This window comes from Falco peregrinus, chromosome W, assembly GCF_023634155.1.
Source record: "Falco peregrinus isolate bFalPer1 chromosome W, bFalPer1.pri, whole genome shotgun sequence".
Taxonomy (NCBI): Eukaryota; Metazoa; Chordata; class Aves; order Falconiformes; family Falconidae; genus Falco; species Falco peregrinus.
In genome coordinates, this window is record NC_073743.1 from 9,807,548 (window position 1) to 9,822,967 (window position 15,420).

Genomic DNA, 15,420 nt, shown 5'->3' on the forward strand with positions numbered 1-15,420 from the left:
ATTTCTTCTCACAGAGTCCACCCCTGCAGGCCCCCACCTCAAACCTTGCCACATAAACCAAATACTCCATATGATATCATGCTCAGCAAGAAAAGCTCAGGGAAATTTGTGGTTATGGCATTTGTCTTCCCAAAGAACCACTATGCGTGCCGAGACCCTGTTTTCCAGGAACTGGCTGGACCTGCCTGCCAATGGGAAGTAATGAATGAATTCCTCTTTTTGCTTTGTTTGTGTGTGCAGCCTTTGCTTTCCTTATTTAACTGATTTAACTGTCATTATCTCGATCCACAAGTCTTCTTGCCTGCCTTCTATTTTCTCCCCATCCTGTGGGAGAGGGAAGCAGGCATTTGGCTGTTGGCTGTTTGTCAGTCACCACAATGACACCAGTTCTGAGAGAGTTAAGCTCCTAATTGTGAGATATCCTGAAGGTATTGCCTTTCACTTGGGGTTCCAAATCCTAATGTCTCTACTGAACTAAACAGACTAGGCCAGTACTTTTACCCAATAGCAGAGGAAAAATCCATGTTCTAGTTCCTCAGAAAAGTGTACTAGCCAGCAGATTATAGAATGTTTTTCTTACTAAAATCTAGTTGCAGAATAACCAATATTTTCTTGGCTAAACATTTGCCTAGCATTAAGATTTGGCTTACCTCTAAGAGAGAATTTCATAAAAGTAATTTTTAGTAAGCAATGGAAGAAAATTAAAATGCCATTGCAAATATCATTGTGAAATATATTTTCTATAGCCTGAAATATTTGCCATACAGCAAAGCAACATGTCACAGTGCATTTAGTTAATAAAAAAAAGAGACAAAAACAAGTCAAGAAAAATAAATTTGTACTTAATCTCTTCTGCCTCAAATCACAAAGAAGGAAACACACCTAGAACACAATTCTGTTACAGTATATAGGTTGTATAATACTGCATGTTCAATTACTCAATCTTATAATTAGCAGTCCTAGAGGAAAGGAGAAGAAAGCATTATTTAAGGATAAACTACTTTGTTAACAATAAAATTGTTATACAGGAATAAGACTAGCATCAAGATTTCAAACAGTTCAGTACTTTTTTTCTTTAATCCAAGCTATTGAAAAGACATTTTCCATTAAAACTGTGGAAAACAGAATTCATACACATTGCATTTGATATGACTGATCCAATGAAAAAGAAAGAAACAAGTTAAATATGGATAAAAGGAAGCACCATTATTAACATGTAGTATTTCCTGACACTATCACAGGAGACCTAAATTTTAGGATTCAAAAGTGAATTGTTATATGCATAACAAGAACAACCAAGGTTGCAGTAGCAAGATTTAAATGTATAAAAGATATTAATCTTAAGGTTTCATAGCACAAGGTAAATACTAAATTTCAGATATTAGGAGGGCTTTTTGCCTGTCTTTAAAAGCAGAGGGAATTAGTTGCAAAGTGGCAGGACAGCAATATGCCAAGCATCGTCTTTAAAATCCAGCATTGCAGACAAAGCCTGAAAGGCGTGAATCTGTCAAAGTGGTAAAAGAGGAAGCTGGAATAAGCAAGCAGGAACAACCAATGTAGGCCCACGACTGGATACGACTCTGTCTAGACTCAGAAGACAGAATGCACTTCCAAGTTTCTGAATCTGAGCCTAAGCCCTGGTCACATCCCACTCCCACAACAGAGAAAGAGCCAGGCCTATGCCACCGACACACACACACACACACACCTGTGCTAATGGAAACTCTCGCAGGCAGCCAGATAGAAACCTCAAAGTCTTCACTCCGCACAGAGATTCTGGCACAGCCAGCACAACATAAATGGCTTTTGGGACCAGGTCACTGAGAACTTGATTCAAGAGGAGAAATATCCATTTTCATAACTTGGCAGGCACAAAAGAGAAAAATGAATTATATAACCTGTCCTTAAAGGGAACGTGTATACAAAAAAATGGTAGAAGAAGGTGTTTTTCCTAGTGAGATGGACAAATGAGTAAGAAGGAAGAAGCCAGTTTTTAAAGTACAAAAGGTTTTCTATTCCATGTCTCCAATCTCTCTCCAAACCTGAGAGATTCAGAAGAAACATGTTCTTTATGGAGCTTATTTACCCTACATTGCTTTTTCCTTAAAATAATTTCTTGGAATTTTGTATGAAATGCCTCAAAGAGGGAGAAAAATAACAAAAGCAGAACACTCAAACCCAGAAAAGAATCTCAAAATATTCTTCACAGCTGTTGTTCAAATTACCAAATGAACATTCTTTTACCCTGTAAATCAGCAGAAAATAAAAAGGATCAAGTTAATTATTGCTAAATATGGTTCATTTAAATCAAAAACACATAAGAAAAAAGAAAACAAAGTAAAGCTAATAAAAATATCTCTTTCTCTCTCAGAGACTATAGCTGGGACTAACAATAATAGTGTCATTAAGGTTACATGACTGATTTTTCCCATTTCAGAAAACATATTAATTATCCTTTGTGCAAAACTTTGACACATGTTAATTATTTGGACTAATATTTTTTTCTTTCTGTTCAGACAATGTTTTTTCCCCAGTAGATCTAGCTTCCTTATGCTATGGACCAGGCTCAGGGATGCAGCTTTTACCAGCTCTGTTGAAATTCATTTATAGTTGGTGTTATTATTTGTTTCCAATAAAACCAGAAACAGTTGTCATATGTTCCGTAGAGTTGCCCTAGATTTTAAAAACCCAACTGCCTAGCCTTTCCTAACTCCTATAAAGATGTCCAGACTGTACAGAGTAACTAAACATGCTTGTGCTGGGTTGATCTTGGCTAGCCACCAGGCGCCCACCAAGCCACTCACTCATTCCCCCTCCTCAACAAGACAAGGGAAGAAAATACGATGCAAAGCTTGTGAGTCGAGATAAGGACAGGGAGATTACTTACCAATTATCATCACGGACAAAACAGACCCAACTTGGGGAAGATTAATTTAATTTATTGGCGATTAAAAATACAGTAGAATAGTGAGAAAGAAAGACAAAACTAAAAACACCTTCCCTCCACCCCTTCCTTCTTCCCAGGCTCAACTTTACTCCTAACTCACTCCTCTACCTTCCTAACCCACAGAGCAGCGCAGGGGAGATGGGGAATAGGGATTGTGCTTAGTCCATAACACTTCATCTCTGTCACTCCTTCCTCCTCACACTCTTCCCCTGCTCCAGTGTGGGGTCCCTCCCACAGAAGACAGTCCTTCAGAAAAACACTGCTCTGATGTGGGTCCCCCACAGGGCCTGCCAAAAATCCTGCTCCTGCCTGGGCTCCTTTCCACAGGCCACTGTTCCTGCCAGCAGCCTGCTCCAGCATAGGCTCTCCACAAGATAACAGCTTCCTTTAGGGTACGTACACCTGCTCTGGTGTGGGGTCCTCTGTGGCCTCCACTGTGGACCTCCATGGGCTGCAGAGGGACAACCTGCATCACCATGGTCTTCACCTCTGCTCCAGCACCTGGAGCACCTCCTCCCCTCTTTCTTCACTGACCTTGGTGCCTACAGGGCTGATCATCTCACATTTTTTCTTACTCCTCTCTCCTAGATGCTGCTGTGCACCTTTTTTTATCCCTTCTTAGATATGTCATCACAGAGGTGCTACCATCACTGATTGGCTCAGCTTTGGCCATTGGCAGCTCTGTCTTGGAGTGGGCATGGCATGGGGGCAGCTTCTGGTGTCTTCTCACAGAAGCTACCCCTGCAGTTCCCCACCCCTGCTACTAAAGCCTTGCCACATAAACCTATACCACTCTGCTCTGGCAAACTCAGATTCTAGTGATTGTTTTCAGTTGTTTGAGCAAAAGCATCAACATGCATCAAAACTAACAGTAAGGACTGAAGCAATCTTAATTCCTTCTCTTTGTGCACATGTATTATGATGCACTAACTCCATGGTCATATGCTACTTTTTACTATTCCAAAACCCACACCATTAAATTTTTCAGTGCAAGGTACGGTACAGCTCTGTACCAAGAATGGACAACAGTAGCACAAAATACTTTCTTTTCATAGTTTCCTGCCTCATTTTTTGGAAATGAAAAATCAGATGTTAATTTTTCATAGTGTTCTGACAGACTTGCTGCATGAAGTTAAACACGTGTTACAGCTCTTTTGTTTGTTGTTGTTGTCTTCACATTCTAAGCTTTCAGATCCATACTTCAGAGTTTGATTTGCCAAAAACCTGGATCCTCAAAGCTGCAACTAAAAGCCAGTTAACTCAAAGTTCTCTGTAATGACAAGTATGTTTAAAACTAAGAAGCTATTTATCTTAAATTAGACATCCAAAAGTTGCATAACAAAAAAAAAAATCTTCACTTGGCCAAAAATACTGGCATTGCCCAAAGCACCAAAATAGCCATTCAAATGCCTCAGTATCCATAAACCAATCAACATGGATGGAAAAATTCATAGAGAACAACTGATCAAGCTTCCCACAATGCACAGGAAAATGAGCTGTTGATACCTTTTGTTTTCTTTTAGCAGCTCAACAATCAGATCATACACTTGTTTTAAGTCTCTTCTCAAGCACAAAGCTGATTCAGCTCAACATCTCCATCTTACTGTCCTAGCTGTTAGGATACAAGTTGTGAAATCATCTCAGGCTTTCTTTTTGAAGCTATTTCAACTTTGAATTAAAAATGGAGAGAGCGTGACTCTCCAATACAGTGGACAGAGATATTGCCTAAAAGAATAAGGGCCAGAGTTGGGGAAGGGGACATGTCAATTCTAATCTTTGACAAACCACTCTGAGTAAACAATAGTTCTGCTTTCAAAGCAAAGTTCAGCAAGTAATTGAGAAAGTACAGAGACCACACACACATTAACTAATACAAATAAAATCCAAAATTCCCATGAGCTGCTCTTTCTGTAGTTCTGCATATCATCTTTATCAAATGAGGTTCAGTAAGAGAAGCTAATGTAAATATATATCAGTTAAAAGAACGTTCTAATGCATGAATATGTGAACCAAACTGAAGTGACATAAGCAACCTTAAAGCAAAATCTTATTTTTCAGTGTTCTAATTTGTAATCTTATTTCAAAATATATAAATATATGCATTTATATTTCCTTTCTGCAGCCATAACTTTGTAACACAGTATAATGTTTGAAATTTGTTGATATGGTAAAAATTAATCTTATTTTTCAAAAGACTTGCTTTAATTTTTCAAAAGACTTGCTTTAATTTTTCAAAGTCTGTAACAGCATTAGTTAAAGCTACATTATTATTGGAATACCAATCATTCAAAATCAAAGGAAATTCCTTAATGAGCTCAACTGTGATTCATTTGTTATATTTGCTAGCAACTAATTCACTCCTAAAAATTTCCTTTATCTTCCATTTCACATTTGCTCTGGAGATACCATGCTCTTGCTTTATATAAAACCCTTCACCTCAGAAAGAGGAAGTGTTTGTGGTTTGTTCTGTTTTTTGTCTGTTTGTTTTAAAAGTTGATATCAACTGGAATCAATTGACATCTAAAGAATCTGAAGTAAATTGCTGAAAAGAAAGTTCAGAAATAGAAGCTTTAGAAATTAGAAACAGAACTAATCATTATTGCATTGGGTTTGTGTGGTAAGGTTTTGGCAGCTGAGGGGGCTACAGGGGTGGCTTCTGTAAGAAGCTGCTAGAAGCTTCTCCCATGTCCGATAGGGCCAATGCCAGCTGGCTCCAAGACAGAGCTGCTGCTGGCCAAGGCCGAGCCAATCAGCAAAGATGGTAGTGCCTCTGTGATAACATATTTAAGAAGGGGGGGGAAAGTTGCTGTGCAAGAGCAATGGCAGACACCAAGATCAGTGAAGAAGGAGGAAGAGGAAGTGCTCTAGGCACCAGAGTAGAGATTCCCCTCCAGCCCATGGTAAAGACTGTGGTAAGACAGGCTGCCCCCCTGCAGCCCATGGAGATTAACAGTGGAGCAGATATCTGTCGCGACGGAGGGAAGACGCAGTCACTCAATATGAGTGATCAGCAGACTTCGTTTATTGTACCTTACAGTCACCTTTTATGCCTTGTTATAATTAGCTCATACATATTACAGAAGTTAAGCTCATTATTGGTTAGTTGCCTAAATATCAAGCCCGCCCCTAGTTTCTCTTCTGTAGTTATCTGTTCCCACCTGCAACATTCTTTTCCCACCAAAATCTTCCTGATATTGTGTAACAAGAACAGCCAAGGATAGTGTATTTTTGCTTTACTTCAGATAAGCTGAGAGCGATGTGCATTTTTGTCCAGCCAGCTGGACTATGTCTATGTGAACTTTTTCAGCTAGCCAGTTATCCACAGATATCCCCCGTTTTTATTTTGGGCAACACAGGCTTGGTTGACCATTTTCAATAACAGCGTTTTAACACAGAAAAATACACAGCTAAGCACTACTAAAACTATTACAATAATGATCAAAAATAATAATCCCGTTTGCTATGAGATTGTATCTTTGCTGTCAAAAGTTCGAGTTTTTCACGCGTGGTCCTCTGTGTGTGGGATCGGAACAGATGTCGAATAGATTCCAGAACAGGGCCTATCGCAAGGTGCAGGCGAAGCAGCGTTCTCGCGTCGAGCTCCTCCAGCATGCTCTACAGCAGGTTTTACCCAACGGCTGGGAACCCAAATAGTGCCTGAATTGGTAGAAATACAGACATAACCACGCCCCACATAAATCACCTCCACAGGACCTACCCATTGTCCTGTTTTTGCATCCTTATACAGTACTTTCATGTGTGGTGGCCTGGGGGGTTCTGAGCCAGCGTGGTGCCTTATTATAGGCGGCTCATTACTGTCCCCAAATACACACAAATGATTAAGCACAAAAAGGGCCTTCTCTACCCTTTCTCTTACATCCTGAATCTCTTTGAACTTTTCTATATAACGTTTTAGCGTCCCGTTAGCCCGCTCTACAATTGCTTGTCCAGTTGGAGAATGAGGGATTGCAGTAACATGTTTAATATTCCACATTTGCATAAAGCGTTTAAGTAATCCGCTACCATATGCAGGACCGTTATCAGTTTTAATACTAATAGGCACCTCTAAAACAGCAAAGCAACTAGTTAAATGCCGGCGCACGTCCCGGACCTTTTCCCCGGGCTGTGGTGTGGCCCATAACATATGGCTATAGGTGTCTATAGTAACATGCACATATTTCAATCGACCGAATGCAGGAACATGAGTAACATCCATCTGCCAAACATCATTAGACTTTAGTCCTCACGGGTTGACCCCGCAACTGAGCCCTAAGCCTGAGTTATGGTGACTACATATAGGGCAAGCCTTCACAATGGCCCGAGCCTCCTCCACAGAGAGTTTGTAGGCTCGTGCCAGCCCCTTCGCGTTTTGATGGAAGATCAAATGGGCTTCTCGGGCTCGACAATGTGGTGCTAATGGGGGTTCAGTAGTGATTGCGATGAGATGATCAGCTCGAGCATTGCCCTCTCCGAGGCCTTCTTCCCACTGGTGGCTTCGGATATGGATCACCGCATACGATTCCGATCTCTGTGTGATTGCAAGCTGCAAGCTCACAAGCAGTTCTGTCAAGCGTTGATTCTTTAAATCACGCACGCTTGCATCTTCAATCCGGATGACTATGCCGGCAACATAGAGAGAATCTGTGACTACATTCAGTGGGACATCTCTCCATCTAATAAATGTCCAGACCACTGCAAAGAGTTCTAGCGTCTGTAGAGAATCCTTTGGCTGTGCTTGTAGAATTTGGTGTTGCCACCCTTGCTCATCTTTCCACGTTATGGCAGCGGTCCTAGAGCGTCGACCCGCATCAGTAAAGGCCGTGAGAGCGTGCGGGATAGGCTGGCTGGATCGCTTCGGCTTAACAATCCAGCCCATGTTCTCCATCCACGACAGGTTGGGCGATGGGAGTGGTTTAACTATTATCGCTGCTCCATCGTGGAGTAATGCAGCCTGCAGTTCCTCGAAGTTCTGCAAGTACCACTCCAAGTCGATCTGTCTCATCGGCACCCATATCATGCCAGGAGGAGTGCCATCCACCTGTAAAATATGACAGCGACCTTTCTTGATCAGCTCCATCAGCGTTGAGATCTTGTCTTGTATTGTGTGTCGTGGTTGCAGCGGGGGAGCTATCCATTCCAATACGATGGTGGAGTACTCCCCTTTCTCCCCCGTTTTTATTTTTTGCTGTGTTAGAGCACCCATGAGGTACTGAGTGCCACATAAGATAGTCAAATCGATGGGTAACCCTACAACACGCCGATGCGTGGAGCGCGTAGTCACCATTGATGCTATTTGTTGTAACGTTTGTTCTTGCTGTTCAGTAAGCTGTACTGGGGTTGAAGGATCTGTCCCTCTCAACAGGGGGCGTAGTTGATTTAATAGTTCATTGGGGATGCCCACTACAGGCCGGAGCCATTGCAGATCACCGAGCAGTCGTTGGGCGTCGTGAAGGGTTCGGATATCCAAATGGAGTGACAACTTTTGAGGCTGAATTGTTGTATCAGTAATGCGCCACCCCAGATATTTCCAGGGGCTTGATTCTTGCACCTTTTCAGGTGCTACTACCAAGCCTCTATGCTTGAGTTGTTCTGTTAAAACCTGTTTTTGTTGTAAAGAGAAGGGTGTCGGCTGTGCTAACAAGATGTCATCCATATAATGGTAGATTAAAGTCTTAGCCCAGCGTTGTCGCAAAGGTTGTAGTGTGGCAGCAACATAGAGTTGACACAAGGTGGGCGAATTTCTCATTCCTTGTAGGAGGACCGTCCATTCAAAGCGTTGGTTTGGTCCCTCCCGGTTGATCGCGGGTAAGGTAAAGGCAAATCTGCGCTGATCATCTTCATGTAAAGCAATTGTGAAAAAGCAGTCTTTCAAATCTACAATGAGTAAATGCCACCCTTCCGGTATCATTGCTGGGTTGGGTAAGCCGGGTTGTAAGGCCCCCATATCATACATCTGTTTGCTTACCGCTCGCAGATCGTGAAGCAATCGATATTTTCCAGACTTTTTCTTGATAACAAAGATGGGGGTATTCCAGGGGCTCGTTGACAGACGCAAATGACCTTGTTGATACTGCTCTTTAACCAGTTCATGCGCCTGTTCTAGACTTTCCCTTTTTAACGGCCACTGCTCTATCCACACTGGTTCCTCTGTCTTCCATCGGAGTGGGATCAGGAAAGTCCAAGCAATGGCCGCTCCTAGAAAGGGAGGTCTGAAGTGAGGACCACCCCCATTTGGGCCAAGATATCACGGCCTATCAAAGCATGCACCCCCTCAGGCAGTGGAATAATCGAGACACAACAGTTTATAACTTTGTCAGCTATAGTCCATCGCAGAAGGGGGGATTTGCAAGCGAGGGTCAATCCTCCCACTCCTGCAACTGTGGCATTGGTCGTACAGGTTGGCCAATGCGCCGGCCATTTCTGTGCACTGATTATAGAGACATCAGCGCCAGTATCCAACAGCGCAGTAATCGAGAGTGTCTGGTCTCCATACTGCACTGTGACCAATCGCCGTGGTTGTTGACGCAAGCCAATAGTCAATAAAGCCATTTGCCCTGTAGACCCAAAGTTACCTTGTCCTCGAGGTTGTTCTTGCAGTGGTTGGAGCGTGCCTGCAAGATGCGGTAGTGGAATCAGCTGGGCTATCTTGGTCCCTTTAGGTATAAAGAGTGGGGGAAACAGCGTCTGAGCCATAATATGAATTTCTCCGTGAAAGTCCTTATCAATCAGTCCCACCAAAACATTGAGTCCCAACATGGTGGCTGATGAACGCCCTATGAGTAATGCTCCAACAGCTTGTCCGCCTGTCGCGATGGAGGGAAGACACAGTCACTCAATATGAGTGATCAGCAGACTTCGTTTATTGTCCCTTACAGTCACCTTTTATGCCTTGTTATAATTAGCTCATACATATTACAAAAGTTAAGCTCATTATTGGTTAGTTGCCTAAATACCAAGCCCACCCCTAGTTTCTCTTCTGTAGTTTTCTGTTCCCACCTGCAACATTCTTTTCCCACCAAAATCTTCCTGTTATTGTGTAACAAGGACAGCCAAAGACAGTGTATTTTGCTTTACTTCAGATAAGCTGAGAGCGATGTGCATTTTTGTCCAGCCAGCTGGACTATGTCTATGTGACCCTTTTCAGCTAGTCAGTTATCCACATCCGCCTATACAAACTGGGCCTTGTATGCCAGTAGCAAGTTTTGTAGGCTTTGAGTCCAAGAGGGTACAATCTACTGTTGTTGCCAGGTCCAAGCCGAGGCTTCCGCTGGTTGTGGGTCGGAGAGGAAAGGATTTTGTGCTGCTGGGCAAGCAGCCGCTTTTTGTGTCGGCGCAGGGCGGCTCTTCCCGCTGGGTCGCCCGTTTCCCGATCGATGACAAGCAGCTTCGTTGTGAGTGTCTGAGCGGCAGTTTCGACACCATACAGAGTTGACATTGCAGTCCCGTCTCACGTGTCCGGTGACACCGCAACGGAAGCACCATAGACGAGATGGGCCGCGGTCATTTGATCGCTCAGCAAAGGCTTGCAAAGGAGCAAGGGCTGCCAAGACCTGACTTTGGGTAGCCTGCGCCTGCTCTTTTAAAGCACTCCCTAGTTCTTTTATTGCCTCGACTAACATAGCCTGGGGCCCGACTGGCACTTGTGCCATTCTTTCCAAAGCTTCTTCTATGGTCCATGTCCCTGGTAGCGTAGCTAGGATGTTACGTGTGGCTGGGTTACAATTCTGTATGGCACGCTGCTTTAAAATGGAGCCTTTGAGATAGTCTTGCACCCCAGCCGCCTGTATGGCGTTTGCTACCCGATCGATAAATAACCCAAATGGCTCCTCTGTTCCCTGCTTGATTCCCATATATGAAGGGATTCCCCCGGGCTCCTTTATATGGTCAAGCGCTAGTCTAGCTAGCCTCATCGCTTTCTTTGCCTTATCTGGTCCCATCAGTGCCTGAGCTTCGGTTCGAAAATAGGGTCCTAAACCCATCAGCTCCTGTAGAGTAACCCCATGCAGTGGGTCCCCTGGCTTTCTAACCACTGCTACCAATTCCTGACAAGCAGCCTGCCAATGAGCGTTAAACAGAAGCTGCTGATGTTGGCTCAAGATTAACTTCATTATACTGCGTATGTCACTCGGGAGTAAGATATTAGTTCCCCAAATATAATCTAACATTTGCCTGGTGGGTTCCCCTTTTAAACCTGACTCACTCACCGTAGACCGTAGCTGAGTTAATAATTTCCAATCTAAGTTAGTGAGAGAAACCGTGATATTCCCCTGCGCATCTGGCTGTGAATACGTGACTGGGAAAGCCTCATGCACGATTCCCGCGGCAAAATCGCGTTCACCCTCAAGCATAGCGCTGTCTGCTATCTGCTTCCAGACCTTTTGCCTATTTTGGGCAACCTGAAGACATTCTGCAAAAGGATTCGTACATTCCCTACTCTCTACCGGTTTTTTACGGTCTATCTCCTCGCTTACGTCATCATTCCCCGACGGAGGGGCTGAAGGATTCGAAGAGGGCGGCGGCGGGAAGGGCGACTGGTCCCAGCTTTCCGCAGCCCCCTGCTGAACCGTCAGCGTACGCACCGAGGGAGGCAACGGGCAATCGCGGGGGGAAGCCGATTCCCCCTGCCGTGTGGCTATTGCAGTCCCGCATGCAACTCCCAGCCGCTCAGAGGCAGCAGCAGCCGCTCTCTGTTCGGCTCGATGTTGCAAAAGGGCATTAGTGACAGCTTGCCACGGTTTCATCAGGTTTTTGGCAGTTTTATTGTCGGTTATTACTTCGGCAAACTGTGTGTCCCCATAATTACGCCACTCTGCATGCTCGAAAACCGTATCTGGATTCCCAAAATGACCCCTCGCTACCCCATACGCTAATAACCCTGGTAATTCCTTTATACAATCTATGCCCCGAATGCTCCGCTTTTCTAAAAAGCATATGAGCAAATCATACGTCGCTTGTCTCTCCATACCGTCGTCAGCGCTGTTGCAGCCTTTGCGAGACTTCGGCGACGCGTGGCCGGCGGGACCCTCTGTAGGTGCTCCCGGGCACGGGGACTGTGCCCTTCTGCCTCCTGCGCTGCTTTCAGGACCGGTACCCGAATCTCCGTCGAACCATGGCTCGCAGGTTCAGCCCTCTCTAGGGTCCCTGTTCGGGCGCCATTTGTCGCGACGGAGGGAAGACGCAGTCACTCAATATGAGTGATCAGCAGACTTCGTTTATTGTCTCTTACAGTCACCTTTTATGCCTTGTTATAATTAGCTCATACATATTACAAAAGTTAAGCTCATTATTGGTTAGTTGCCTAAATACCAAGCCCGCCCCTAGTTTCTCTTCTGTAGCTATCTGTTCCCACCTGCAACGTTCTTTTCCCACCGCAATCTTCCTGATATTGTGTAACAAGAACAGCCAAGGATAGTGTATTTTTGCTTTACTTCAGATAAGCTGAGAGCGATGTGCATTTTTGTCCAGCCAGCTGGACTATGTCTATGTGAACTTTTTCAGCTAGCCAGTTATCCACAGATATCCACCTGCAGCCCATAGAGGACCCCATGCCAGAGGAGGTGGAAATGCCCAAAGGAGGTTGTGACCCCATGGGAAGCCTGCGCTGGAGCAGGCTCCTGGCAGGACCTGAGAATGCATGGAAAGAGGAGCCCACGCTGGAGCAGGTTTGCTAGCAGGACTTGTGACCCCATGGGGGAACCACGCTGGAGCAGTCTGTTCCTGAAGGACTGCACCCTGTGGAAGGGACCCATGCTGGAGCAGTTCATGAAGAACTGCAGCCCAGGAGAAGGACTCTCATGGGAAGAACTCCCGTTGGAGTTTGTGGAGGACTGTCTCCCGTGGGAGGGATCCCACACTGGAGGAGGGGAGAAGTGTGAGGAGTCCTCCCTCCGAGGAGGAAGGAGCGGCAGAGACAATGTGTGATGAACTGACCACAACCCCCATTCCCTGTTCCCCTGCACCATTTGCTTGGAGTGGAGGAGGTAGAGAAAATTGGGAGTAAAGTTAATCCCAGGAAGAAGGGAGGGGTGGGGGGCACTTAAGACTAAGCTGACTACCATTTTTTCTGACATAATATAGCAGAACTAGACAAAGGGTTTCTTTTTTTTTTTCTCCTGTATGTGTATATGAGCAAAGGGGAGGGAAGAGGAGAAGGGGAAATTACACAGCAAAGATAATGCTGAATTTTCAGAGAAGACTGTGACAAAATGAGCAGTCTGAAGGTATTTTTCTTTCACAGATCTAATTTCATTTATCATTATGCAAATTACTATTTTTACTTCTTTTTTCCTTCTACAGCAGAACCTGATGTATTGCCTTCCATAAAAAGCAGTGAAGTACAAGCTCACAGTCATAAAATTTGTTCTTTATGCCCAAACTTCTCAGAAACATAAACAGATTTGTTAAGAGAGGTTATAAGCAGCTGCTGTCTCCAGCACCTCCAGTCCCATCTCACCACTGGAGCCCAGACCAGAGGGTCTCTGTCCCAGGCCAATGGACATGGTTTGCAGGTTCAACCAGTAGTAAAGTTGAGCATGTAGCCCAGAGACACCCACAGAGGATACACATAGGACATTGACACAGCCAGCAACACAGACTGCCATAAAGGCGCTGCCTTCAGCAGCGCCGACGTATAGGACTCACATAAAACATAGACAGCCAAGTCCCCTTCTTCTTTGGCTGGTAGAGATAGAAGGTCACTAATTAGTGAAGACACACACATGACACTCTCCAGATTCGCAGCCACTGGCATGAGCACCTCACTTGTGCCGGTCCCTCCCAGTAGCTGGCACTTTGGACACACACTGGTCCTGTCCCGGGTGCTGGAGATCCTTACTCCCTCCAGCCACTTGCACTGAGACCCCCACTTGCTCAAGCTGCTGACACCATGGGCTGGGGTGCCCACACCCCCGGTTTGACTGCAGTTGCTAGCACCAAATCTACTCATGCCAGTCTCACCATTAGCTGGCATCTCATCCTTACAGCACTCACGCATGCAGGATAGAGACTGAGATTACACAGAAAGATAGTTAAGAAAAGATTTAATGAGAAGATAGGACAGGCTGCAGTGATCAAGCACATGGCTCAGTCAGACAAGCATACTGACCCACCACAGTTTACATATGACCTACCCCTTTCTGTCTATTCCTCCGCTGTTCCTCAATTCCCTTTCCCTGCATATTCCTTCATCAGTTCACAGTTCCACTGACACCTGCTGCGCCCCCCCAATACCTGGGACCTGGATGTTTGCTTCCTTATCAGTTGCAAAGTCCAGGTTGGCCTTCTTTGAAGTGATGCCTGCAGTTTCTCGATAGCCCATCAATTAGTGTGTGACTGAAAAGGTTGGTTTCTTGGGTTTGTCCCCATTATGTTTGTCTGTCAGGTCTCTGCCTCCCCCTTTTCCTTACCATCCAATTTGACAAAGACCTCAATCAGATAATTGTACTGAAATAAATATTCTCACACTTCACATGCCCTTATCAATTAGTGTCACTGACCAGGTTTGGTTCTTGTTATTGTCTCTGTTAAAGTTTGTCATTCAGCTTTGTGCCTCTATATGTATTGCTTCCCCATTTTCCTTGTTGTCCCATTTGACAAGTTCCTTGGTCAGATCACCTTAAGGGAGCAGATGCTCTCTCACACACGTGCCCTTATTAATTTTACCAACATGAACATGTTTTCTAATGAAAAGCACACTGGAAACAGATGACAATACAAAGGCCAAGCCAATATAATTTTCGTTTGAGTTAAAAAACAAAATAATCTACAGATTCATCAAAATGTATGTTCTAGAAACACAGGAAAATAAAACTATACCTTATATAGTACAGCACTGTGGAAGAAACCATTTTACAAAATCTAGGCAGAATTATTTTTAGCTAACTTTGGGTCTGAGCCAAAGCCTGTGGTGAGTGGAAACAATTTCATTGACTGCCTCAGATTTTGGACTAGGCTCATGCCCCATATCATGGGCAATGCTAGAGTCATGTATTTATCTTAAATCAATGCAGACTATACTTGCTCCTTGAATATATTTTAATGTATTTTATGAAAAGATGAAAGGTTATATTGTTTAATGCTTCCATACGTCATGCTGCTTGAAGCTATACATATTTTACTAAATATCTATAAAGACAATTCCAAACATGAAGCATGTACTTGAGAGTCATCCAAAAGTTATGCCAGATTTCATTAACAATCTGTTACTAATGTATTGGGAACAACTGGTACATTTAATTTTATGAAATATAAGGATGTATAAAACCATAACTATATATTGCTATTTAAAAAATGAAGCAAAGAAAGCTTTTTTTATGCATGAAATGTTAGTGTGAGGCTGTCAATATTTAAAAAGGAAAAAAAAGTGTTCTCCCTTTTCCGATTCTGTTCTTTTTATCACATTGATGAGAAGGGTAGAAAAATACTTCAAGGTGAGTTTCTGTGATGGTATGAACCTAAAAAACAAACAAAAAAAC

General features: G+C 43.9%; 1 protein-coding gene across 3 annotated transcripts in view; it reads right to left on the minus strand.

Moving 5' to 3' along the window:
- LOC129783151 (small conductance calcium-activated potassium channel protein 2) overlaps positions 1-15,420 on the minus strand; it is a 108,111-nt gene that overhangs the window by 62,186 nt on the left and 30,505 nt on the right. The window lies entirely within an intron of this gene.